At 47.3% G+C, this 24,239-nt stretch overlaps 1 protein-coding gene across 6 annotated transcripts in view; it reads right to left on the reverse strand.

Moving 5' to 3' along the window:
* Positions 1-24,239, reverse strand: part of RASSF6 (Ras association domain family member 6) — a 78,607-nt gene that overhangs the window by 17,860 nt on the left and 36,508 nt on the right. For 2 of the 6 annotated variants that reach the window (XM_075422057.1, XM_075422056.1), the window contains exons 2-8: positions 11,261-11,461; positions 9,204-9,263; positions 8,889-9,105; positions 8,272-8,417; positions 6,554-7,452; positions 4,151-4,236; positions 2,720-2,796 (exon numbers count right to left, since the gene is read on the reverse strand). The gene's annotated coding sequence lies outside the window, so the exon portion shown is untranslated. Of the gene's footprint in view, positions 1-1,277; positions 1,460-1,497; positions 1,531-2,719; positions 2,797-4,150; positions 4,237-6,553; positions 7,453-8,271; positions 8,418-8,888; positions 9,106-9,203; positions 9,264-11,260; positions 11,462-24,239 lie in introns of those variants that run through there. The other 4 variants (XM_075422058.1, XM_075422059.1, XM_075422060.1 and 1 more) reach the window with 4 other exon arrangements.

Consider the following 24,239-nt stretch of genomic DNA (forward strand, 5'->3'; position numbering starts at 1 on the left):
ATCCAAGTATGAAGATGGGGACTGCAGAGCGAGCAGGGTGCTGCGCAGAGCTCCGGCCAGCGTTAGCAGAAGCTAAAAACCCAACCTCCCCAAAGATTTCAAAGTGTTCTGACCTAGTGCTTCCCAAAGCTGTTCCAAAACCCCAGGAAGCTAGGACAGGGTGAGCCTTCTCAGCTTCTCGTACAGAAACCGCAGGGCTCAGCTGTGTATTAACTTAGCTGTCAACAACATACATGTCTCATATTTCTGTACAGCACAAAGAGCTTTGCACAATAGCACATGTACCTAAGTTACTTTCTAAACTCAGAAGTGTCTGGTATTTGGCAAAATTTTGGACCATTATCTGTTTCTTTAAAAAATGGGTTTAGGATTTATTCACATACATAATAAATTCAATATCAGCATAATAATTTTGCTAGTCTTTACCTAGCCACATGCTCTAGTTATACGAGCCTTCAAGCTGGGTTTTTTACCATTTTATTTGTTTGGTTTTTGCCTTTTTTTTTTTTTTTTTTTTTTAAAGTTAGCTGTCCTCATCACCAAAGCAAAGGTCTAATCAAAAGAAAGCACTTACTGCAAGCACTTGCATTTTCCCCACTGAAAACAAAGAGTTTTTTTCTCTTGCAGACTTCTTTACACTTTATTTTAGAAGTTAACTGCTGCAGCACAGAGCAGTGAGAGCACTCCTTGAATACAAAGCACAGCGTGACCCCTCTGCTCAGGCAGGTTTGGAACCGCTTTGAGGACGGAAACCAGAAGTCAGTGTGGGTTTTTACCTGCGAACACGGCCCCTGAACTCCGCGTCTCCAGGAGACACAGGAGCTCCCTCCCTTCACACAAGCAATGCTGACAGGGCAGGGCTTGCACCAAACGTGTTCCAAACACCAGGTAATCCTTTATCATGCAGGCCAGTCGCGTCCTGTTTCAGGTGGCTCAGGAAGGACAGCTCTTGCCCACCACAAAGAAGGGACAAGGTCACCACCTTCGCCTTCCGAAGCGCACGGTGATGGGCAGCGGGGGCTCACGCCCGTCTGCACGCCCAGCAGCAGCGCTGCCTGTTACCCGCCCGTTTCAACCACCGCTCCGACTCGCGCAAAGCCACTTCGACATTCAGGACGAGGATTTCTGACCCAGCGCTTCTCCGTCCCTCCGGCCCCCTCGCTACCCGGCAGGAATTTGACTCGAGCCCCGGGTGACCGCGAAGGACCTTGCTTTCGAGTGACCCGGCAGGTTCCACAGCAAGCAGCAGAGCAGCTCCAGATCTATATTTCACCTACCTGCGCGCACGCCCAGGGAAGGTGATGCAGAGGAGGAGCTCCACGAACCCTTCACCGAGCCCTGGCCAAGGCATGACAGCATCGCACCGGCTGACAGCTACCTCTGCTACTTCACGGAACCCACAGAGCTGTTAATTACTGTTTTTGCCCAGCAAACTGGGAGTGCTGGAGACCCAGGACACTCCCCGCACCTCGGAGCATGTCGGGAATATTTACCTACCCGCTTGCCTTCCTGCCAGCGGCTGACAGGAGCCCTCAGTCACGGCTGCACCTTCCGGGAGGCTCCGGTTAACGCTTTAATCACTAACTTTATAACGAGAGGCAGCCTGCTGACTCGTGGTAATTATTTGCTGACAGGGCACACCCTGAAACATCCTCTCTGAAAGCACTGTTACGCCTTAACCTCTTGTCTCTTTTCTAACCCACAGGATGAAGGCATTTTTCCTTCTCCAGGTACACGCCAGTGTTTAGCGGGATAACCGACGCACACAATCACGTCATGCCTAAGTATAAATAGATGGATTTATAGCATTATGACTCAAAATCTGACAACACAACTTGATCACTTCATCACATACAGCTGTTACTCAGTTTCTTGCTTAAGGGTGTAACAGCCTTATGAATATTATCCATCGGGCAGGAGTTGTGTCTGTAAAAGAGAACGCATCGCTGCTTAGCTGAATTGCTCGGCAGCTAATTGTACAAGCAGATGTTTAAGCTGTAAAAAATATTTGAACCAGCACACACCTGCCAAGTTCCTACCATTTGCCCACCCTTTTATAGCAAGCAACTTCTTCACAGGATCAAGCCTAAAACTGGAAGTTATTGGGCCCCAAAGAGCATGAAAAACACTGAGCCTGAATTTGCCTTCGTGCTCATCTTCTTGCACTCTGATTTGTACTAAGTTACTTCTGCTTTACACAATTTTATGTTCAGGAGAGGCAGAACAGACCCATAAACACTGGGTTCCCGATCACGTCATTGTGCCCTGGTGTACCCCTCTCAGGAGCTAGACTCCTTGCTGCACACACAACACAATATAGCCAATATTTGGGATTACGGTTTGTGCTGCAGTTTCTAGCTCTGCACCTGAAAAATATTTAAATAAAGATTTCATCGGTGTATAGATAACGTTGAGAAGTCTCTCAAAACACAGGAAGGAGCCAACGCATGAGATTTTTGCCCAATTCACAACAGCGTAGAAGCTCCATGCTGTGGTGGGCTTGGAGCTCCACGCCAAGCTCAACCTCTGGAGCTGCTCCATCTCTGCTGTACTTGTTGCACACTAACCCGTACAACTTCCCAGCCTGTTTAACACCAGAGGTCTGAATTTTCCTGTCACAGCTCCAGACACTCGAGCACTCTGCCTGACACTCCCGGATCAGAGAGCCAGCGCAGCCTGGCACCTTCGTGTCCCCAAACCGAGATAATGTCAAACCTACCCGGTTCTGGCAAGCCGGCCGCCCTGCTGGGCACTGGCACTGTAAGGTGTCCGGAACCAGCAGGTATCCCAGTATTTCTAGAAGCAGAGACCACATTATTAGCTTACAGCAGGGCAATGAGGTGTTAACCCTTCAGTCTAACTCAAGCTTCATCCTGACTCCCAAGTTTTAAGGTTTTGTTTAGTTTTTTAAGATTAAGTTTTTAGGGATGGCTTTATAAAAAATTACAAGCAAGTCTCTCCTCAGGAGAAGAGTGGTCTTTAGGGCCACAGAGCAGGAATCAGTTTATGGTAAATTCCCAGGCAACAGAATGTTTCTATTCCTTTCATAGGAAAGTAAATAAACACTGCACAGAGAACATCAGTTCTTCATTGCTGATAATAAACACAGTTTACATGCCCTGGAAATCTACAAACAAGTCACAACTTGGTTACACTATTTAACCCCTCAAATTAAAGGGTAACGATGATTTCTGTAGAACAGGCAGGGAATGTGATGAACCTTCAGTCTTTAAAGGCTGTGTTACATTTCTGGCTCCTTGCGTGATTAATATTCAAATAATTTTAAGTTAATAAATAATTGGAAGTTGGAGTTCAGCTGTTTAATAACTTGGCCTCAAATCATTAACAAACAGACTGCTAGAGCTAGAAGAGCACCTCAGATGGGAAAGACTAAGAGGCTCCTGCTCCATTTTTGTAGGACACGACCACAGCAAGCAGGCTGGCCGTGGCAAGATCATACACGCACGCTGGACTTCAACGCAAGTGTTTCGATAAACACAACAGGATATAGGGGAGCTCACAACAGATTCCTCTGCTTTACAGTGAGCAGGGAAATCCCCAATCTTGTTTGCAAACAGCTGTTTCTGGACAACTTCAGATCATTAAGCCCAAACGGAGACAATTCTGCTTGGACATTCTCAGCCAGCTACTGCAAGATGAAGCTAGAGCCTCAACGACAAGATTTCAAATTCACCTAAAACAAGTGATGGGTTCCTTCCTCTGTGTTACAAACGTTACAAGGACGATTGCACTGATAATAGCAGCAAAGCAAGGAATTGAAAACAACTGGATTTACCCTGCAAAGGGCCTCCCACTCTTTAGCAAGGCTATTTTCTGTCATCACACCAAAGTGCCAACAACGATACTTGTGCCAGGACATGTTCTGCAGACACAGCTGATAAGCATGGAAAACAGAAACTAGGAAGCAGATGATTAGCTCAGATAGTTAAATAAGCAAGCACATGTCCACTACAATGTTTTACAATCTATCACGGGCCATAATCAATTACACAGAACATTTTGTGAATTTTTGGGTCTCCAAGTTTTTAAGGAATAGAAAAGAAGCGGAGCTGATGCTTGCAGCAGCACATGTGCTGCAGGCTGGGGGTTTGGACATCATTTAAAGAGCTGGAATTTCCCAGGTACTGACCTTTGCCTGCACGGAAAGCAGCTCGCAGATATCACCGTCTTCGTCCTCGCGAGCCACTGTGAGAGGGGCAGGTCTCACCTAAGCGTCTGAAACACCATTAGTCATGCTCATGGCTTGGGATTGATTACACACACCCATTAAGTCATCCATTTGATCTTCTAGAACTTTATAAAGCCATACAAGGCTTTTCACTGCCTGGAGCTACAAAATTTTATAATGGGCAGAACCAGAGGGACCGAAAGAGCTACAGTCATGCAGCTACAGTCATGCAGCTTCTCACTCCCACTAGTGCTCAGCCAGGAGTAAAATCACCACCTCACCACACCCAGCCAACTTACACAGCACTTACAAGCCCTGACTCCTCCACGCTCAAGGTTTCCAGACTCAGATTTTCCTCAAATCCAAGGTTTTCTGTAAAACATCACCTCCTCAGGTGTTATTCTACATGTCTCTCTGCTTTTCTGTCTTCAAGATACAAAACCCCTGCTTGGCCTTTCTTTTGAGACCCACAACCTCTCACAGCACACTCACACCCCCCAGAAACCCCCACAAGATCCTCAATCATGCTCCTGTTTGCAGTATGGGATCCTTTTATGCTCAGGTCACTCCTCTGTAATGGTCAATTGAGGGTCATGTGCCTGTAGGACCTCACTTGCATTTCCAATACGCTAATGAGCTAATGATTTTTCTTTAATTACTCCCTTCTTAGGGCAGTTGAGTCATAATGTGGACTGTCTCCTATTTTCTCTTCCTTTTACAAATATCAGCCCAGTACTCTCCACAATCAAATGGTCATACTAGATCTAAACCAGAGCTTTGTGGGAGCTTCAGACCTTAACTCTGACTGGAAGCTGTTACCATTGCTCCCGCTGCAGCTGGAACTGCCCTTTCAAAACAACCAGTCATTTCTCCTGCTACTTCTACACTTGCCTTTAGATCGTGTAGAAGTGGGAAGATTTGATTTGCAAAGTGGTGTATAACTCTTTGAGAGGGGACAATTATTGTGCCCAAATTTTCCCCATTCTCCTGATCCTAGGATGTCCCAAATCACAAAGGAAACTCCAGCAATAACCAATTCCAATATATTTTTCATCACACACATACATATGCCAGTCTATACTTTCTCCACAAACTCAGTGAAGAAACAGATGTGTGATACAAATCTATGTGACATCTCCATCATATTTTACACGACTGTAATTTGCTGGACCAAGTCTCCTGATGGCATAAAATGACGAAACTCCATCAATACTGAAGGAAAAGAACCTTTTTGTGTACACAGCATCATTAGGGGACCTCGGAGACGAAACTGCAAGTCACCCAGCAAGAGCTCAGCTCCTGTAACGTGTTCTCATATCAGGTGCCCAGACAAACCGCATGAAGAGCCCACTCGTGCTTACGCCACCTCATTTATTCTAGCTTCCACTCCAGGAGAAAAATCAGATTTCCCTACAGAGCCATGACACACCAGAGCTTCCTCTGTAGAGACGAGGCCATAGTGAGTCCCTACAGCAAAGCACACTGAAATAAGCTTCAGTTGTCCTTACATATGTAACTCTTTGTGCCATAAAAGTGTTCAGGGTGGAAAAGAACAGCGTGAGAAACAGCGCGCTCTCGTTTTCGCTCTGTGGTTATGAAGTGAGGAACCAGAAGCTGGTGGGCACGGGGGGAACGCGTGGCAGCTACAGCCTCCCTCCACGTCTGAGCCGCCCACGGCCCTTTGGGCACGGCTGCCGCGCAGCGTGGACCTTCCTCACACCTTCCTCACACCGTGCCCTGCTGTCTCTGCGTGGCGTACAGCTCTGCACCGTGTGCCACGAAGCACGAGTAACTGGAGCCATACGTCAGACCGCTGGGAAGCTGGCACAAACCCAGCGACGTCTGAGACTTAAAAACATTTTCATAGCGAATACTGACTACGTAAGCAAGCAGCATCCCTGAAGTGCATCTTAAAAGCTGTTCAGAGAAAGCACTGACTTTTTAATTTTTGTACTGCATTAGATAGCTCAGCAGACAGTAGAGCAGACAATCTATAACAATCTGTAGCATTTATTTAATTTGCTCTTGAAAAGCTCGCACAAGCACAGAGAGCACTGCGATGGAGAAAGCGCAAAGCAAAACAGGCCGGGCTGACTCACTGAGGTTCTGCCCTGGGTTTGGGGTTTGAAGAGACCTCCGTGACTCCTCAGTTCTCTCTAAGAAAGTCCACCCTCCGACACCGAGACACTCCCCAACTCTGCTCACTCTTCTTGCTGAAAATCACCCCACGGACACTGCAACTGCTTGCTCTGGATCGCTGCTGTCCTTCCCCAGTGCTGCCTTTCTGTTGCAGTACCAGACAACCCCCCGGGCATTCAGCTATCCAGCATCCCTTACCACGAGTAAAAACAGTTGCATACTTACTGCGTCATCTTCATGCCCTTCTCCTGCATGCCTGATCGTATGGATCACAGCTTTCTTCTCATTCAGATACCCAAGGCCTAAATTCTTCTGAGCAGGGTCCTAGAGCACAGTGAGCACCGCATGCTATGGGTGGAAGCTCTGTGTCAGCTCGATGCCAGAGGCGGTGGCATTTTGGTGGCGCTGGATGAAAAGATCGTGTCTCTAACTTTGCAGGGCTAAATCTTCCCTCAGTGCTTGGCTAACAACACATTCACAACCTACGCTGGGTTTCATGGGAATTAAGAAGGTTAAAATTGGATCTCATCGTCAAGGACATCTGAATGTCATTCTGGTTTAGAAGCGCTTTGGAAGAACAAAGCCAGATGAGAAGAGAGGCATTTGGAACGCAGTGGTATATAAAATCACTATCTGATTTGGATCATGAGCTCTGCCTGTTCCTGGGTAAGGCAACATAAACAAGTCAATAGCTGTTTAGGAGACGCTGAAATTCTGGAAAGATTCCTCCCCGTGCAGTTGTTTGGAGGGTGGGTCCTTCCACAGTGTGGAATTCGATCCATCTGAAAGTGTCATCCTCGGCCCCGCGGGCGATGCCTTGCTTCCAGCCAGCACACGTGTCCTTACACGCCAAGAATCCGAACAAGCTGCCCACTGCAAACGCAAATTCAGCCTCTGGGATGGTGGTGTCCCAGTTTCTACAACACGTGCCGCAGAGGGGAAATGTGCCACGCTTGCAGGAGGCAATCCTCGCCGCTGAAACCACGGCGGCCGGGTGACAGGCACTCTCCAGCGAGGGGATGCTCAGCCGGCCACAAAGCTGCAGAGACACAGCAGTGCCTTTAGGACCATAAGCTGGATGGTGTGCTCGCCCAGGTCTGCGTGGAGGGCACGTGTTCAAAGAGCTGCAGGAATGGAAGCAATTTCAGGCATGAAATTTTACGCAAAAGTTACTGCAGAAACGGGAACCGCGTCCAAGCAGCAAATGTCCGGCTGTTGGTGGAGGCACACGGACCCGGAGCCCAGCGCTCCTCTCCCGGGGCACCTCCCGTCTGCGCAGCCCCTCGTCGGCCCCTCCGCACTGCTGCAGGGGTCAGCTCAGCAGCGCTGCAAGAACTGCCACTGGGTTTTCAAGCCTTCATTTACGGCAATAAATTTCAGAATTTCAGGCAGCTTTGTGAAAAATTAAGGAATATCTGGTGAAATACCCTGAAGCTGAAGACTCACAGAAGAACAAATATGCTTACAAATGTCTGAAGGGTGGGGGTCAGGAGGATGGGGCCAAGCTCTTTCCAGTGGTGCCCAGTGACAGGACAAGGGGCAACGGGCACAAACTGAGGCACAGGAAGTTCCGTCTGAACATGAGGAAGAACTTCTTCCCTCTGAGGGTGACGGAGCCCTGGCCCAGGCTGCCCAGGGAGGCTGTGGAGTCTCCTTCTCTGGAGATATTCTAGACCTGCCTGGACAAGATCCTGTGCAGCCTGCTCTGGGTGACCCTGCTTGGGCAGGAGGGTTGGACTAGATGACCCACAGAGGTCCCTTCCAACCCCTACTATTCTGTGATTCTGTGATTCTGTAACAACCATTTTACAAGACTGATGTGAATGTTCAAGCTTGGCATCACTCTATTAACATATGTCATCACAGACTTGCACTTAAATTATGATGTTTTTCACAGAGGGACCGTCATTTCTCTGCTGTTCACAGACAGCTGTCTTTGTTACCTGGAACTTCATCCAAGGTGACATTCCTCTGGGTTCGGATCCTTCTGCTCCTTCTTCCCCCCATACAAGCAAGGCCCTGCAGGCACAGGATATGCTTCTTCCCAGAGAAACAAACTTCATACAGCAATGACACGCGTAACTCTACTCTGAAAAATGAAAAGAAAGATCTTTTTCAGTGTCTGCACTCTGAGGGCACCAGTTCACCTTCATGATCCTGATTTGCCTCACCTGGAACCACCCCACCCCCTGACTCTGCCCTTGACCCTATTTAAGCTCAGCCTAGATGAGCTGCTCTCTTTTTCAGCTGTGCTGGAGGAGCATTCATCTCTGCCTCAGTGGTAGATACATCTGTGTCTGGCAGTGAACCCTCTTGATCCTGATCCACAGAGTGGCTTGTTTTGTCACTCTAGACTTGATGGGCAACCACTGGATGATCTGGTTGTGATCTGGGCATTGATTTCTTGCTTTGCTACGGTCCTGTTTCATCACCGTGACCTTGCCTCATACTCAGGCTCTCGGTTTGATGTGGTTACAGTCTCTGGCTCTTCTCAGCTTGCCTTGCTAAGGTCCCAGAGGAGACTTTTGGCAGGTGAGATGGCCAAGGGGTGGCCAAGCACCTGAACTGCTGCCGGAGAAGCAGTGGGGTCGGGAGCAGCGGGGCTTGGGCTGCGGACTCCCTGCAGTCTGACGTGGTGGGCTCGCACTGGCCCCGCAGCCTTCTGCAGCAAAACGTGTGCCAGAGACCTAACCCGAGTCACGGCTGGGGCTGCTGCGCCTAGGAGGGATCTGCTCAAAGGTCTTCATCTGAACTGGGGGCTTGCTGTTCTTATTTCACTGCAAAAAGCAAACACAGTGGAAAAAGTAGTTAAAAAAAGACTGAGCTAAGACGCTCAAACCCTCATACCTCGTGTTGTTTGTACCCAGGGACTTACATCTGCGGCCCAATTGCGCGTGTCACTGCAGCACTTCACTTTTACAAGCTGCCGGGGCCTCTGTGGAGTAAAAATGATATTAATCGTATGTTGTTAAAATACTTTCAGGAGTTGAGCAAATTTTTTAATTCATGCAGTACCTGTTCAGGTGCTGATGTTGGGAACTAACATTTCATAACTTTAAATTTCTCTTGAAAAATGTGTAATTTTGTCCTTAATTTACCAGCTGAAAGAAAATGAAAGCGGCCCTTTGATTTTGTCAGAAGTTCTTGTAAAGGTAAAAATCACGTCTGCCAGCTCTCACTTGGCTTGTCTGTCCTGATGCCTTCTGATCTTCTTTAGCTCTGTCTTACACGGAGCCTGTTTCCAGAAACACATGTTATTGTAAGCCTTCCTTGGTACATAAACTGAGTAAATGCTACTCCATTCACAATTTTGATGTAAAGATGATATACTAATAAAATGTATGTCATATGCCGACCACTTATCTCACATTGAGCTTGTTCCTTAGTACTTCTCCTTTTTGTGACTGTTCAGGCTATAAACGCTTCTGACGTGTTTGTTAGCCTTTGTCCTGGTCTGTAGAGAACTGAAAAAAAAATCGCTATTCCACTATAAAAACTGATACAGGTAATTCTGTCTAACTGAAGCCAGCCACACTGTAATATAGAAAAAGGCCCCCGCGCTTCGAGCCGGGCGTGCCCCGCACCTCCAGGAGAATGAGGATGCAGTGGGGCGGAGGTACCACGAGGTGGCGCAGCGCCAAGGAGCCGGAGCTGCTGCTGACGGGATTCATCTCGGCCACAGCTCGTGTTTAACTTGGCGAAGGTGAAATAAATTTCCTCTCCCACTGGTGGAGGGCGTGTCGGAGCTGTCAGCGTTTGTGTATCGGCGCCACCACCTGTGAGAATGCTCTGTTGACTCTGGAGCACTGAAAAAAAGCTGTTCAATTTGTGTTGGAAAAATGTTTTCATCAAACAGCGTTAAGGAGGAAGGAAAGGAAGGTACCTTCTGAGGTTTAAGGAATGGCCAAATGGAGAAATCATGAAATGAACAGGGTCTCTAGCGTCTGCTACATATGGAAACAAAACATAGCAAATGCCAGACCTGTCATTTACACCTGCCTTGGTGCCAGATTTGAAAATGGCCTGGTTTTAAAGCTAAGTCTTCTGAAACCTCTGGAAAGCTGTAGACCAGTAAGTTGATGCCTTTACCAGGGAAATTAGTAGAAAAGCGAACAAAGGGTAGAGTCAGCAAACACAGACTGCCCCTAAAATACCAGGGAAGGGTTCGCACAGCTTTCGTAGGCAAAAGCCGCGGCTCAGGACCTGCTCGGATGCCTGCAGGCAGCGGGGACCCCGGCGGCAGGGACACTCGGGCTCCGTGGAGGAAATCACCAAAGTTTCCTTAAGAAAGGGGAGCAGAAATGGCTCATGTAGCAGCATAAAAGGTTAGAAACAGAAGGCAGAACTAAGCAACGGTCACTCTTCTGACTGGGGAGGGGTGGTCCGAGCACCCCAGAGCTGCTTTGGGACCTGTGCCGTCTGACGGGAAGCGGCTCAGGAAGGGGGAAGCGGCTCAGGAAGGTGGAAGCTTCCACCCTAAGGAGCCGAGTCGCACACAGAGAGGAAATGGTTGTCCTTGTCCTCTCAAACTCTCGCGTACAATCTCAGCGTGGCACAGCACGTATCAACCGCGTCTCCCGTCCGTTTGATCCTATCCAACGCCACCAACGCGTGATTGCAGCTAGGGATGACTGTGGGGAACGACCTCAGTCCCAGCCCAGCTTCCAGGGCAGAGCGAAGCATTCCTGTACACGAGGAACGGCCGGGGGAAGGCACCCGGCGTGCCTGGGAAGTGCGGGGTTAGACATACGGATCTCGGCCTTGGCCTTGAGCTGTCTCCTGGCCCCACGGAGAGCACGCTCGAGGGCGGTGAGCAGCGGCTGCTGTGCCAGCCTTGGCCTCCAGATGGGACTGTGGGCCCGCCTGGGCCACCGAGAAGGTCCAGCCACCACCAAGGGCTGCCTCCGCAACATGGGGCCCGGGAACGCTCACCCGGCTTCAGCTGATGGAGCAGACGGTGGGGGACGAACCTCAGAGCGGGCTCCTGGGAGAAGGGTGCTCCATGCACAGCTACTGCTGCCTTGCCAGTCTTCTATAGACCTCCTGGCTCGAAGAGACGCGGGGACACCTCGACTGCGGGGGCAGGTGTGAAACAGAAAACGAGCCCATCCTCAGGGATATCAGTAGATCCTCCTGGACAGGAGATAATAGCAGAAAAAGGGCACAAAATGTCCGGTTTTGGTTATCAGCTCTACAACTGTTCAATGACAGAGAAGATAACTGGTCCTGGACAAAGAAGCTGAAACGATACTCCAGTCTCCTGCTTGCTTGAAGTTGTTAGTGAAGCTCTTGCAAAGAGAAATCCCAGTATTCCTAGTAAAGCCAAATGTTATTAAAGGAAAAAATCTGGACCAAAAAGGCTAAGTCCTGGACAAAACAATAAATGGATATGGCCGCTCTAGCCCATTCTGCTGTAGGTGCAAGAGGCTGCTCCTGCCATTGTTGTGAAGAGCAAAATATCCTTTCTTCTAGCTTTCAGATTAATGAGTTTCTAGACTGCAAAGAGACAAAAGGTTCTGTCCCATCAAAGAGTGCAATCACATAAACAGGGCTGAGCTCCCACCTGCTGGATCTGCCAGCACCTAAACCGCTGGAGCTACCGGTGTGCCGCAGTTCTCCAGAGGCACGCCAGCACTGTCACCTGCAGGGAGCAGAGACGTTATTTTTCATCCTGGCTGCTGTTCTCGCCAGATGGACAGCAAATAAAATCTTTATGTGAGAGACAAGGGCTAACACAGTGCTACAGGAGGATTCTGCTGAGAGGACTTCTCCTGGGATGGACCCTCACTGTCTATCATCGGACAGTTTTCCCTGAGGCTGCTGGATGACACCTCTCATTAATAAACGTGAGCTTCTTACCAGTAATGACCCACATGGATAAACTGACAGTTTCCAGGACCAGGCCAATGTGCCCGAACCCGACACAGCAGAAGGCTACAAGCAGAAACTGCGACCCAGACCTGACAATACAACGCAGCACTTGTATTCCAAAGAGCAGCTCAGTTACCCAGTCAACAGCTTGCTATTTCCTGGGTGGCTTGGGCGTGCATGCGGCAACTTGTTGCTGAAGGTTACTTTCAGTACAGTATCATATATTATGCTGTTTCTCAGAAAATAAAATATGAGTACCTCTTTGTCACCAGTTCTGAAAGTCACACGGGCATCAGTTTATGCTGTTCCTGTTCAAAGCAACCCTCAAGAACACAACTTCAGTCCATGTTTGGACACTGTATTAGGGCAGAACCTTAAAATACGTTGGAAAGCTTTTAAACATGCAGTTCGAAATCTATAGGAGAGGCAAGCATTTTATTTTAGGTTTTATTCTACATTTCTGATGCATTTCATGGACAACACTTCTGGTGCCATCAACGGGCCCTGCCAGTGTGCTACTGTATCTTGTTCAAAAATAAATACTGGACCAAAATGTGGGGGAAAACACTTAAATTCACTGTGCATGATGTTGAGGGGGGAATACATCTTCATTCTTTTCTCTCCTGCAACAGTAAGAACAATTTCCCTAGGAAAAAAATGTGCAGTGGCTGTTAACAGTAACAAGCTGCCTCTATGTAGCACCTTTCACTTGGGAATATGAATAAATTTAGTCTAAAACCTCATCACTCGTGACAAAAGTATTAATATTAAAAACCTAAGGAATAGTGAAATCCACGGGCAAGGGTTTTTCCAAATGCTGACGTGGTTTTGGGTACCTACTTTGGGATTCAAATATAGCTGGCTTACAAAAAGAACTGAAGATGCACTCTGAAAATCACACCGCTTTTCCAAGCCCAGAGCAAGCACGTGTGATTTACAGTGCCCTCAGTACCTGGCACCGGGCAGGTAACCTCACGCAGACCGGCAGGGAAGGACTGTCTAGACGGAGAGCCAGGTATTGGGGACAACTGAAAAAATCGGGGGTATATCACTAAAGCTCATTTGGAGAAGGAAGGCAAAGAGATGCAGAAATGGCTTTACTGCTGTGCTAGAACTGGAAGGAAAACCTCTGCGTTTTTTCTTTGCTGTTCAGAAATGATTTAGATAGAGTTTTATTTCTGTTCAGAAGATTTGGGTAAGGCTAGGGAAGAAATCAGACACTCAGAAAGGCCACAGAAGGTCTCACAAGCTGGAATGTCAATTTTTGCAGTCTGTAGCTGAAGGAAGCGAGGCTGTTGAGTCTTACTAAGTTTTGTTCCTTCAGTATTTCCAGCCGAATTCTTTACTGACCTCGCTGAACTCCTCTCGCAATGACAAACAGGCAAAACCACCGCACTTGCAGCGCGAGGGACCTCACTGCAGCAGAGGCTGCCTGCTGTGGGTCCCTGAGCGCGCCGGCTGCCCTCAGCAGCCCTGACGAGCCCCACACACACCCAGAAGCCCATTTAGCTCTGGATTTGGCATTTTTCACTCTTTTTGAACTGTCGGAGGAGTGCTTGTCTCTGGCTCAGCCTCAGCCTTGCGTTTGCCTGGCCGCGCTGATCCGGACCAGGACCTGTCACTCTCTTTTCTGGCTTGACCTTGGCCTTGCCTGGTTGCCATGACCTTGCCTGGTGATACGGACTCTTGGCTGTGATCCCGGGCCCGCCTGGCTGCCCTTGCCCGGGCGCGGTGGGATGGAGCCGGTGCTTGGCTCCCAGTGCCCCAGGGAGCTGCTGGGCCTTGCTGGGCCTGGCACCCACCGGCCGCTAACCTGCCCGCTTGCGATGAACCTCAGCACCGACTCCTGACAGCACTTTCTGGTTTCTCTCTCACTCAAGATATAATAAATCACCCTGCTATTAATTGGAAATAAATCACAGAATCACAGAATCACAGAATGGTCAGGTTTGGCAGGGACCTCTGTGGGTCACCCAGCCCAACCCCCCTGCCCAAGCAGGGTCACCCAGAGCAGGCTGCACAGCACCGTGTCCAGGAGGGGCTGGAATATCTCCAGAAAAGGAGACTCCACAGCCTCCCTGGGCAGCCTGGGCCAGGGCTCTGTCACCCTTGGAGTGAAGAAGTTCTTCCTCATGTTCAGCTGGAGCTTCCTCTGCTTCAGTTTGTGCCCATTGCCCCTTGTCCTGTCGCTGGGCACCACTGGAAAGAGCCTGGCCCCGTCCTCCTGACACCCACCCTACAGATATTTGTAAGTATATTTTAGGTCCCCTCTCAGCCTTCTCTTCTCCGGGCTGAACAAGCCCAGTTCCCTCAGCCTCTCCTCGTAGGGGAGATGCTCCAGTCCCCTCACCATCCTTGCAGCCCTCTGCTGGACTCTAGAAATAGAATAGAATTTATTTCTAGTGTAAGTAACCGTATTCTCAGCTGGTACCCCCCTATAACATCCCCTTCTTACCAGTGTCTACTCATCTAATGCTTCATCTCAGGCTTTTTGAAGTCAAATATTCCCCTGGACTCCAATGGCCATTAAATGACCAGACGCTTATTACATTCACCTGTTTCACACCATCTGAAACAGAACCATTAAACTGTGAATTCCAAGGACTGGTGAACTATGCACTCGTAAATTCGATGTTGTAGGAATGGCAGCGGTGGTGGGACGTTCGTCTTTGATGCCTCGATGCTTGAAGCTTGTGCCGTGTCACTTACCAGAGGAAAATCCTAGCAGTGTTTTTAACTGAAGCGATCTTGTTCAGGCATGTGAGACAGGGGGAAAAAATCTCAGATTACACAAGTGAAAAGCTGGATAGGGAAATCACCTCAGTGACTTCAGTGGGGTGAATAAGACCCTTGCAATCCCCAAGAATGTATTAGATCAAGTAATGCTAAAGATAAATCCATCATGCAAATCCTGCCTCAGCAGCATGACCTGGCACTCCTGCCGAAAGAAAACAGGCTGCACCGAACACCGGGGTGCCACCTGGGGCTGGATTTCCTGGCTCTGAGGTGGGGAGCAAAGCTGTAATCCAACTTCAATGCTTTTTTCTGTGTTCGTTTGTTTGTTTGTGGAATGCGATGAGGGTGAAATGTATTGCTTGACTCCTTTCCAGAGGATTAGAAGGTGGATTTATTTCAGAAAGGAAGAAAGCAAGCCCTTGTTTTTCTGAATTACAGATTCTGCTTCAATTTTAAAAAGTTAAAGTGCCTAAAGTGTTAAAGATAAGCTCATATCCATAATTTGCATCTTTTCATGACAAATACACAGAATGAAGGTGATGTTTCCTTCAAAGGTCTTCTACATCCGTACATTAAAGCATACTTGGTAACGCACAAATCCTACTTTTGCAAAAAGAAAGCCCAGTTTCACTTCCACTGTCTGAGGTTTGCACTTGTGTCTAAGAACTGCGCTAATACTTTATTTAATCACATAACCCATGGCAATCCTCTGCTCCTGTGTTTTAAAGTGATACACTCTTTAATACAATAAAAATATTAATGGGTTCTCAAGGCCTTTAAACTAACTTTCCTCCATGCTGTATATTTAGAGTGTTTCTTTTTCTGAACCTCTAGAAAAGAGTCACGGTAACTCGAAAACATCTCCTGGGAGACAAGTAGCTTCAATCTTTGTAATTTTATAGAGGAGAAGTCAGGTACAAAGAAATAAAACTTAAATCTTCAGAGGTAATTAATTTGCTCTGGAATGACCTTTGAGGAGGACAGCCTCATCTTTGCCGAGATCCCCGCAGATCCTGGCCAAACTGGCTATCCCAGAGTCACAAAACTCTACACCAAAGCCTAGAACTAGAGTGAACTCTCCTGAATTCCAGGTTAATGCTTTAGGCACATGATTGTCTTTTATCTCAGTTTACCAATCTTCCATATCATGTACATGCAATCCATCTAATTCACTTGCTGATTTTGTCCTGAGTTGTTGTTATATTTTTCTTTCGCAAGGGACATGCCCTATGCTGAAAATTCCTAATGGGTCCATGCTGTCACGTAAGACACATTTCGGTATCAGTGTCTCGATTATTGCTCTCGCAGGTACCCAGCAACTTCCACAGCAGTCACAAATGTGCAGATCAGGCCACCGATTGGAGAAGCCACATGCAGACTGCAGGGTACAACTTTAAATATCAAGGGCCATGCTGTCACCTTGCCTGCAGAATGTCAACACCACGTACCGTGCCAGGTAACACGTGCTAGAAAAGATGCACATCTATGTTTTCTTCTCACAAAGTGATTTCATAGCCTTGGGGTGAGCCTTAGACAAAATTTCTCTATTCAAATACCCACACAGGAACGGGACCCTCAGCTCCAGGTTCTGATCTCAGCTTTGTGACTCAGGCTTCTTCTTCGCTGCTTGGACAAAAGCAAGTGGCTGCTGGTTGTGCAAGAGCGCTGAAGGGTGTGGAAAGGCCCCGTCCGATTTCGGAGAGCCGTGGCTCAGCGACAGGGCAGCGTGCAGAGCACCGCGGGCTGAGTCACCACTGCTCTTATTCATTTTTGCTGAGGCAGTGTGCAAAAGCTCGGCTTTGGATCAGTAGCTGGTTATTCTAGATACTCTTCAAAAGTAGGAAAAGCGGATGCTTGCTGGTGCTAAAGTCTTACAACCCGCTGTAAGCCCTGCACCACGGGCTCTGCGGTGCCGTCTGGTGAGACTGCAAATGCTGCTAGAAACCCTGTACAGGCACCCTCTGCCATTGATGACTTTCCTAAGTATGCTGTCTGCTGGGTTCGTGCTGCAAGAGAGGATTTAATGCATCGCTTACTGATCCTCTTACAGACAGCTGATTATCCTGAGCCCGCTAATGAGCTACATCAGGGCCTCAGGGTGAACGGTGGCGAAACGCTGCCTGCTCAGAGCAGCAGCATTCTCACTCGGCAGAAATGTCAAAATGCTGATGGCTGCTCATAGGCAGGAAGCTGTCCTGCTGCGCTTCAAGAGGGACCACCACTGCTCTTTCAAAACAACAGTGTCCTCGCTTGCGTGCGGCTGGGGCAGAAGTGACTTCTGACACAGGGCTCCCAGGATGACACTGTGCAACACAAGGAGATTGCAGCGTGACGCGGGTATGATTTTAATGTCTTGCTGGAACTCATTACCAAGTTCCTGCCCCGAGTAAAAGAATGACATGAAAATGGCCTCTGGATGTCCCCACAACGAATGATTCATTTTGAAATCAGCAGTGGCTAGTACACGGGCCTGAGGACGGGGCCCTGAAAAGCAGCAGAGATGCAACGTACCAACATCACCTTTTGCAGATAAACAGCACGGGGAGACCTATTCGCAGCCTCAAAGACCAGGCACGTCTGTGAGCAACTCACCTGAGGCAACGAGAGCTCTTCTGCCTCCAGCCTGCTTGCTTTCCCTTTATACCATAGTGGCCACATGCAACGCAACGCTCTGGCTGTAACGCTCCAGTTGTGCTGGCAGATGTAACCTGGAACGATAACAGTCCGGCCTGACTGCTTCTGATACCCTCACTGGCTGCTGCTGGGCTTCAGGGACTCAGCACACCATCAGGGATATCCAGCTCTTCCTTCGTTCCCACCCACTGCTGCTAGCAGGAAGCGCCAGCGTGACTGAGCCTGCCGTGAAGCGACCTGTGTGTCAGTAGGGCTTCGGAAAGACGGCTTTCGTTCTGTGAGAAACTGTCACCGCGTCTTGGAATTCCGTTGTCTTGTATAACTTCATTCGATGGTGCCATGCTTCCTTACGGCTTTAGAGCCATCACCGCTAATCCTTCAGATATTATCTGCCAGCTAATGCAGCATATCTGATGTTTCATACAACGGATTACATTAAATAGTCTTCTAGGCTATGTTGTTACAACTAAGGACGTCGTTTCAGGCACAGAGCTCCGGGGAAGCCGGCGTAAGAAGTTCCTACGCCCTCCTCAGCCTTGGCCTCTTGCTCCCACCTCTGCAGCGCGGCTTTTGCACCGTCTCCTCAGTTACTGCACTACCACTATCATAGAGACAGAGTATAAAACAGGGCTCCCCTCAAATAAATACGGAAGGATCAGCCTAAAAAAACAAAATGACCAGCGCTGCAGTGAAAAAAGCATCTCTGTAATAACAAGCACCTCAGAAATCTCAGCCCGTTCCTATTCCCAGATCTTAAAATAAGTCCCAAAAGTCTCCCACTGAAACTCTGATTTTATTGCATGTTAATGAGAAACACTACTCCTTTCTGGATTACTCTGTCCAAAATATAGTAAAACAGCACAATAACTAGTGGTTATTGGGAAATATCTTTGATTCAGAAAAGAAACAAGGAGATGCCAATAAAGGACAACTCTGAGGAACGCACCGCGGTACAACACAACTTGCCTTCTTGCTCTGCCTAAACAGTAAAATGTAATTTTTAACATCTTCAGAAGGGAAGCAATTAATTTGTTGCCTGAACTTGTGCCACCTGGTTTACGCTCCTTACTGCCAACAAATCACATAAGTACTCAAAAAATGTGCATGAAAGCCAAACTTCTTTGCTCTTCTGCCTTTTGCTACAGACACATGCTTTCCATCTGGGACTGCTTCTTGTAAATGATTACCATCATGTCTGGCATTTCCTTTCGGACCGGGTTGTGAGAAGAGCAGGACATGCACTGGCGTATATGGAGCTACAAGCATTCCTTTCAGAATGCACTGTGGTGAGTTTAAGACGTGACACACAATTTTTAATTAGCAACTTCTTAAATAAGTATCATAAAACGCCAATGAATAAGTAAGTACATGATGAAAAGTACTACTGCGACAGAAAGCTTTGGGCTGCATCTTCTTGTCTATCACGGCAGGACTGTCTCTGCCGGAGCGACAACGAATACATCGGGTTTTTCATTCTGAATGTATATTTCAGCAGACAGTGCTTCAAAGGTCGGTGACAAAATGAGCTTTATCTTGAAACTGGGCATAAAAGACTAAAAGTTTTCATAAGGCTGCACAAATATACTCCAGAACTCATTTCTTCCCTTCCTGTCCAGTTCTATACCTTGAAACTCAAGCCTTACTACTTACAGATCATAATAACAAGGGCTGTGTGTTCAGGTGCAATCTGCAGCTATTCCCTTTCCCACACTTCTGTAGGGTACTTCAGGAACTCCTGTGAAAGGTGAACGGAGTGACGTTCAAGTCAACAAGTGCACATCCTGCTCATTTTGCAACATTAGCTGGAAGGAAATTGTTTTCAAACTCTGGTTTAGCAACCATTCCCTGATCAAAAATACTGTTACATCTCCCTCACTCAAGTGCGAGCCAGATCCTCATGAACCAGCAACTGCAGAGTGTCTGACCACCGCCTGTACAGAATGACACCCAGCACTTGAGCCCCTGTCACCACAGCTTCTGGTACCCACCACTGGACAATTTTATTATCTGCAACACTTCCCAAAGGGACTTTCACTTCACAGAGAAAAGCGTTTAAAAACTCCAGAAACCGAGCTGAGAGGTGCAGTGAGGTTCCAGGACCGTGGCAGCTCCATGAGTGTAACTCAAAGCTTTCACCAAAGACAGCTCCACGTTAACACAGTTGTACATAACTACACACTTACTCGGGCTGGACAGTCAGTGCTTTGAACATGGCACTTGGTCATCACTCTTTAAGGTGCTATTGCCTGAAAAATGTTTCCGTCCCGACCGCATTAGCTTGGTAGGTCTTCTGTGCTCATGCAGACTGTAGTCACTCTTGAAACACTCCTCGCGCTCCACCTGCGATCAGTACCACGTTTGCAGTCAACACAAAAGTAACAACAAAGCTCAGGTACAGTAGGAGGAGTGTTACAGCAGCCATGTTAATGTTCTAAGAGATCTTGTAAGATTCAAGGTTGGACAGAAGGTTCAAACTGTGCAAGCCATACTTTGCCAAAGTAACTGTCCCCACCTAACTGCCTTGCCAGGGTACATGAATCACCCACTGTAATAGGTGACCCCGAGTCACAGAGTCAGGTTCTGGCAAAAACGTGACTACAGAAATGTCACTCTCCTGTTACCCTCCCAAAATGATTAGGTTATTAGCATAAATCATACCAGAGGCAACTGTAGCTGCAGCACCCTCAACAGTAGAGTTCAGGATCCTGAAAGGAAGGGGCGAGGCAAAAAACAGGATCACAGCTGTGGACTTCAGGAGAGCAGACTTGGGGCACTTCAGGCGTCTGCTCAGAAGAATCCCATGGGAGACCATCCTGGAGAGCAGAGGAGACCAGGAGCACCGGTTGATTTTCAAGTATCACCTCCCCGCCAAGCTCAAGAGTGGCCCATCCCAGCAAGCAGGATATCAATCAAAGGCAGCAAGAGGCCTGTGTGGATGAACAAGGAGCTCCTGACAAAACTCCAGCATAAACCGAAAGCATACAGTGGTTGTGAAGTCTCCATCCTTAGAGATCTTAAAAACCCAACTCGGCAAGGTCCTGAGCAATGTGCTGTAGTTGATCCCTCTTTGAACAGGCAGGATGTGTGTGTGTGTGTGCACGTACAAGCATGGACTGGGTGTTCTCCAGAGGGCTCTTCCAACCTTATTCTCTCCTGTCTGTCTGTGAAACTGTGATTCTTCATCTGGCTCAGGAAGAGGTAATGTTGTCTGGTTAGATGATACCTGCAGTGCCATTGGACATCAGTATTTCCAACCCAGAGTGTTCATGCAAAGATTTGGTGAGGAGATTGTCTGAAATAGAGAGTGAGCAATCTCTGAAATCAGACATGGGACATCTGAATCCAAATAAACCTGACAGATAGATTTGGGGATACAGGGAAGTAAGGATCTTTTTCCAAAACAAAATGAAGCCTACAGACAGTTGAAGGGCTACATTTTTGAGATGGCAGACAGCGAACCTTGAAGTAACACAGTTTTTTTCATGTCAGCTTCAGAGAAAGGGAAAACTTTTTTAGTTGTGATGATAGATTTGATGCTAGTACCAGAAAAAGTGAACTGGGGAAGTTCTTGCTCTCAGGGCTGTGTTACAAATCAGAAAGCTTACAATGTGGCTCTGCATATTTCCTACCAGCTCTGAGGAATACCTAGTCTCTAAGGCTGGCTCCATCAGACCTCCAGGGTAGTGGGAAAGTCAGAGTTGCTTTTGAACTATCTCCAAGATTCCTAGGAAGAACACAGTAAGCATGAAGGAGAAAAAAAATTGTCTCAAAGTATCTCAAGTCCTTTAAGACTGGCAAATCCATAGTGGATTTGGTGGAACAGAAGGTGGCCAAATGCTCAAGTAGAACAGTAAAACTAGAATACGTGAGGACAATCTTTTCAGGAGAGAACCTTGTAAACCTCATCAAAGCCAAAAAGTAGATGCAAACACGAAGTCTAACCAAGAAGAAGGGGTCCTAGTTCTCTTGCATTTCTCCTTTACTCTCTGACAGTCTATGAGAAACTCTTCTGGAGGACATCTTACTATCCAAGGAGTTATTGTCCTCCGAAACTGCAGAAATCATGGAGATTTTTCAGAACCAATGGAAATCTTTTCCCGAGAATACGTGTGATTTACAGGATGAACCTTATGAAAGACGGCCAGCCAGTGTGCAGTCATGCATGCCACTTCAGAAATGAAAATGATAAAAGATTTGTTAGAATCAAAGCTTGTAATGACTCTTAACAGTTCCAAAGCTCTCCAGTGGTTATTACACTTAAGAAGAATGGGGAAGGGATATGGGTTTGTGTAGGCGGTTAAACGTTCGGCTCAGTGACTACCCCCAGTGTATGCCTTATGCTCACAATGGATGGTTTCCTGGTTAACTGTACTGGGATTAGATACCTCAACAGGTTGGACTCAACAAACAGGTATTGGCAGATCTTCAGGGAAGAAGTGCTGGGGAAAATTGAACTCCTTGGTGTAGGTTTATATCCTTGATTTCCATTAAATATTCAGACGTTTGGGTTTGGCATGGACCCCTAATGGTCTGTATCAACACAGCTGTTGATGCTAAACTGAAGTAGGGAAATTCCTGTATTCTAATTACATTACTTTTTATAAGAGTAAATTAGCTCTAGAAGTGGGAGAAACAGTGACCAGAAGAGTAATTTTCACATCTTTCACTGAAGTACAATAACAAACACTTTTCCAACAATAAATAGGAGATGATGCCTTTTATCCAAATAGAATCCAATCCTAGAAAGGACAAACACTGAAGCATAATACTGAAGAGAGGGTAGGGTGGGAATGGCAGAGGGAGACTAGAGCTTTCAGAAGTTCAGGACACACCTTAGGAATTGCTAAAGCTGTAAAACCACTTGCGATTCTAACCATGACAGCTCAAGCTAGCTCAGATCTTGGTTGATGGTGGTTTGGTAAACATCAGACCCACAGTCATACTGCACGCAGATCAGTCATACAGAGATAGGATCTACCTCCGATTAAGAAGACGTATCTGGGTCAGAAGCGTCTAGGTCAGATAACAAATGACTACTTCCAACTGTCATGTCACTTTCTTTTGAAGAATTAAAGCATAGCTTCATCACTTTCCTCAAAGCTCCAGGGTGAATTGCAAATGCACTAGAAACTTAGCATGTGAGGAGATATGATTCAGAGTATAACTACCACGATGGTTAGAGATAGATTTACACTGCTAAACAACGGTATTTTTAATTTCAAGTTCACAAGATCTGAGAAAGTTTACACACAGAGTTGCTTTCCAGAATTGCTACAATACTGCAGGCAATCTATGGAGGCTTGAAAAATATGAATGCTGTCTTTGTATCACTGGGTCTTTAAAAATCTAGAGACGTACTTGAGAGTGCTTGGAAGAAAACAAGGTGCAAATTCAGACTCTCCCAGTCACACAAGTATTCTGGTTTGCTATTACATATCTATGAGGAGTGGGAGAAGGCAAAACAGGTCATACCTAAAGCATTTGCTTGACCTGCTGCTGACTGTTGATCAGTGTTACAAAATCCACTGGAGTTAAAGGAAGTTCTCCATAGCAGGAATTGCCAAGAAGTCAGAATAATGTAAATTGCTCCCTGGGGTTTTCAATTTGATATAGGAACAAAATTAAAGCATGAAATGAAAGAAAGAAGAGGGAAAGCCAGTGACAAGAAAAATTAGTTTGGTTGCCCTGAAACCCATTACCTCCCAGCACAGTGTCACCAGTCAGAAGTATATGCTGGAGCTGCCTTTGCTCTTTTTTCTTGAGGAGCAGCACTGGGTGGGAAGAAACAGGACCTGGGGTCTGTTCCCATCTCAGCTGACTTTCCCGACTGCTGCCCAGCATCTGTAACAACTGCAGGAGGAAGCAGAATGCCCAGGTGCAACTGCAACAGAACTCCTTCTTTGTACCTTCTAATAGGGGAAACAGAGCTCTTCCACAGCATCTTTTCAAAATCAACATACCACAGAGCAGAAAAAACACAAATTACTAATAATCTGCAAAAATAGATGCCATGCACTCACCACGGCATATATTTAACCTGCAAATAAACCAGCAGAAATGAATTCCCAGAAAGAGCTACCTGCTTGGAGTCAGCTTGTGTTCCCGCAGTGTCCGCCCAGCAGGACTGCACCAGAAGCAGCGTCCTTAGGACGTGTTTGTTCCATTTTGGCCTCCCGTTTGGCACCTACTCAGGAGCATTTCCCCTCAGCTCCAGCGTCAGACGTCTTTGTGTAAGGAGCTAAAAACTGTCTGGTTTCATGTGATGTAAACATACACGCAGTCTGCTCAGCGAGGATCCGTCCCACACGGAGCCAGCTTCCCACACAACGGGGATGGGCACTCGTGGATAAGATGCAGACTGCAGTTCCCTTCCTCTCCAGGTTCTTCTGGCTTCACCCTTCATTCTCCCAGGTGCAGTCAAGAAGCATACACAAAAGCTCCCTATCTCCAGTTCAAGCTGATTTTTCCTCCTCACAGCTGAAACTCTGGAAACAAAAAATGCCTTGATGGTTTACGCACAGGAATTTGAGGCCAATGCGCTCTCTTCCGTCTCCTAGTAGCTGTCGTGCTACACATCATCTCACCGCCTCAGGACCTCGTTCTCTGCAAATTTAGATCCAATGCCAAAGCATGACTCCATTAATTGTCATTTATTCCTCATTTACAGGTG

The sequence above is a fragment of the Opisthocomus hoazin genome, chromosome 5, assembly GCF_030867145.1.
Source record: "Opisthocomus hoazin isolate bOpiHoa1 chromosome 5, bOpiHoa1.hap1, whole genome shotgun sequence".
Classification (NCBI taxonomy): domain Eukaryota; kingdom Metazoa; phylum Chordata; class Aves; order Opisthocomiformes; family Opisthocomidae; genus Opisthocomus; species Opisthocomus hoazin.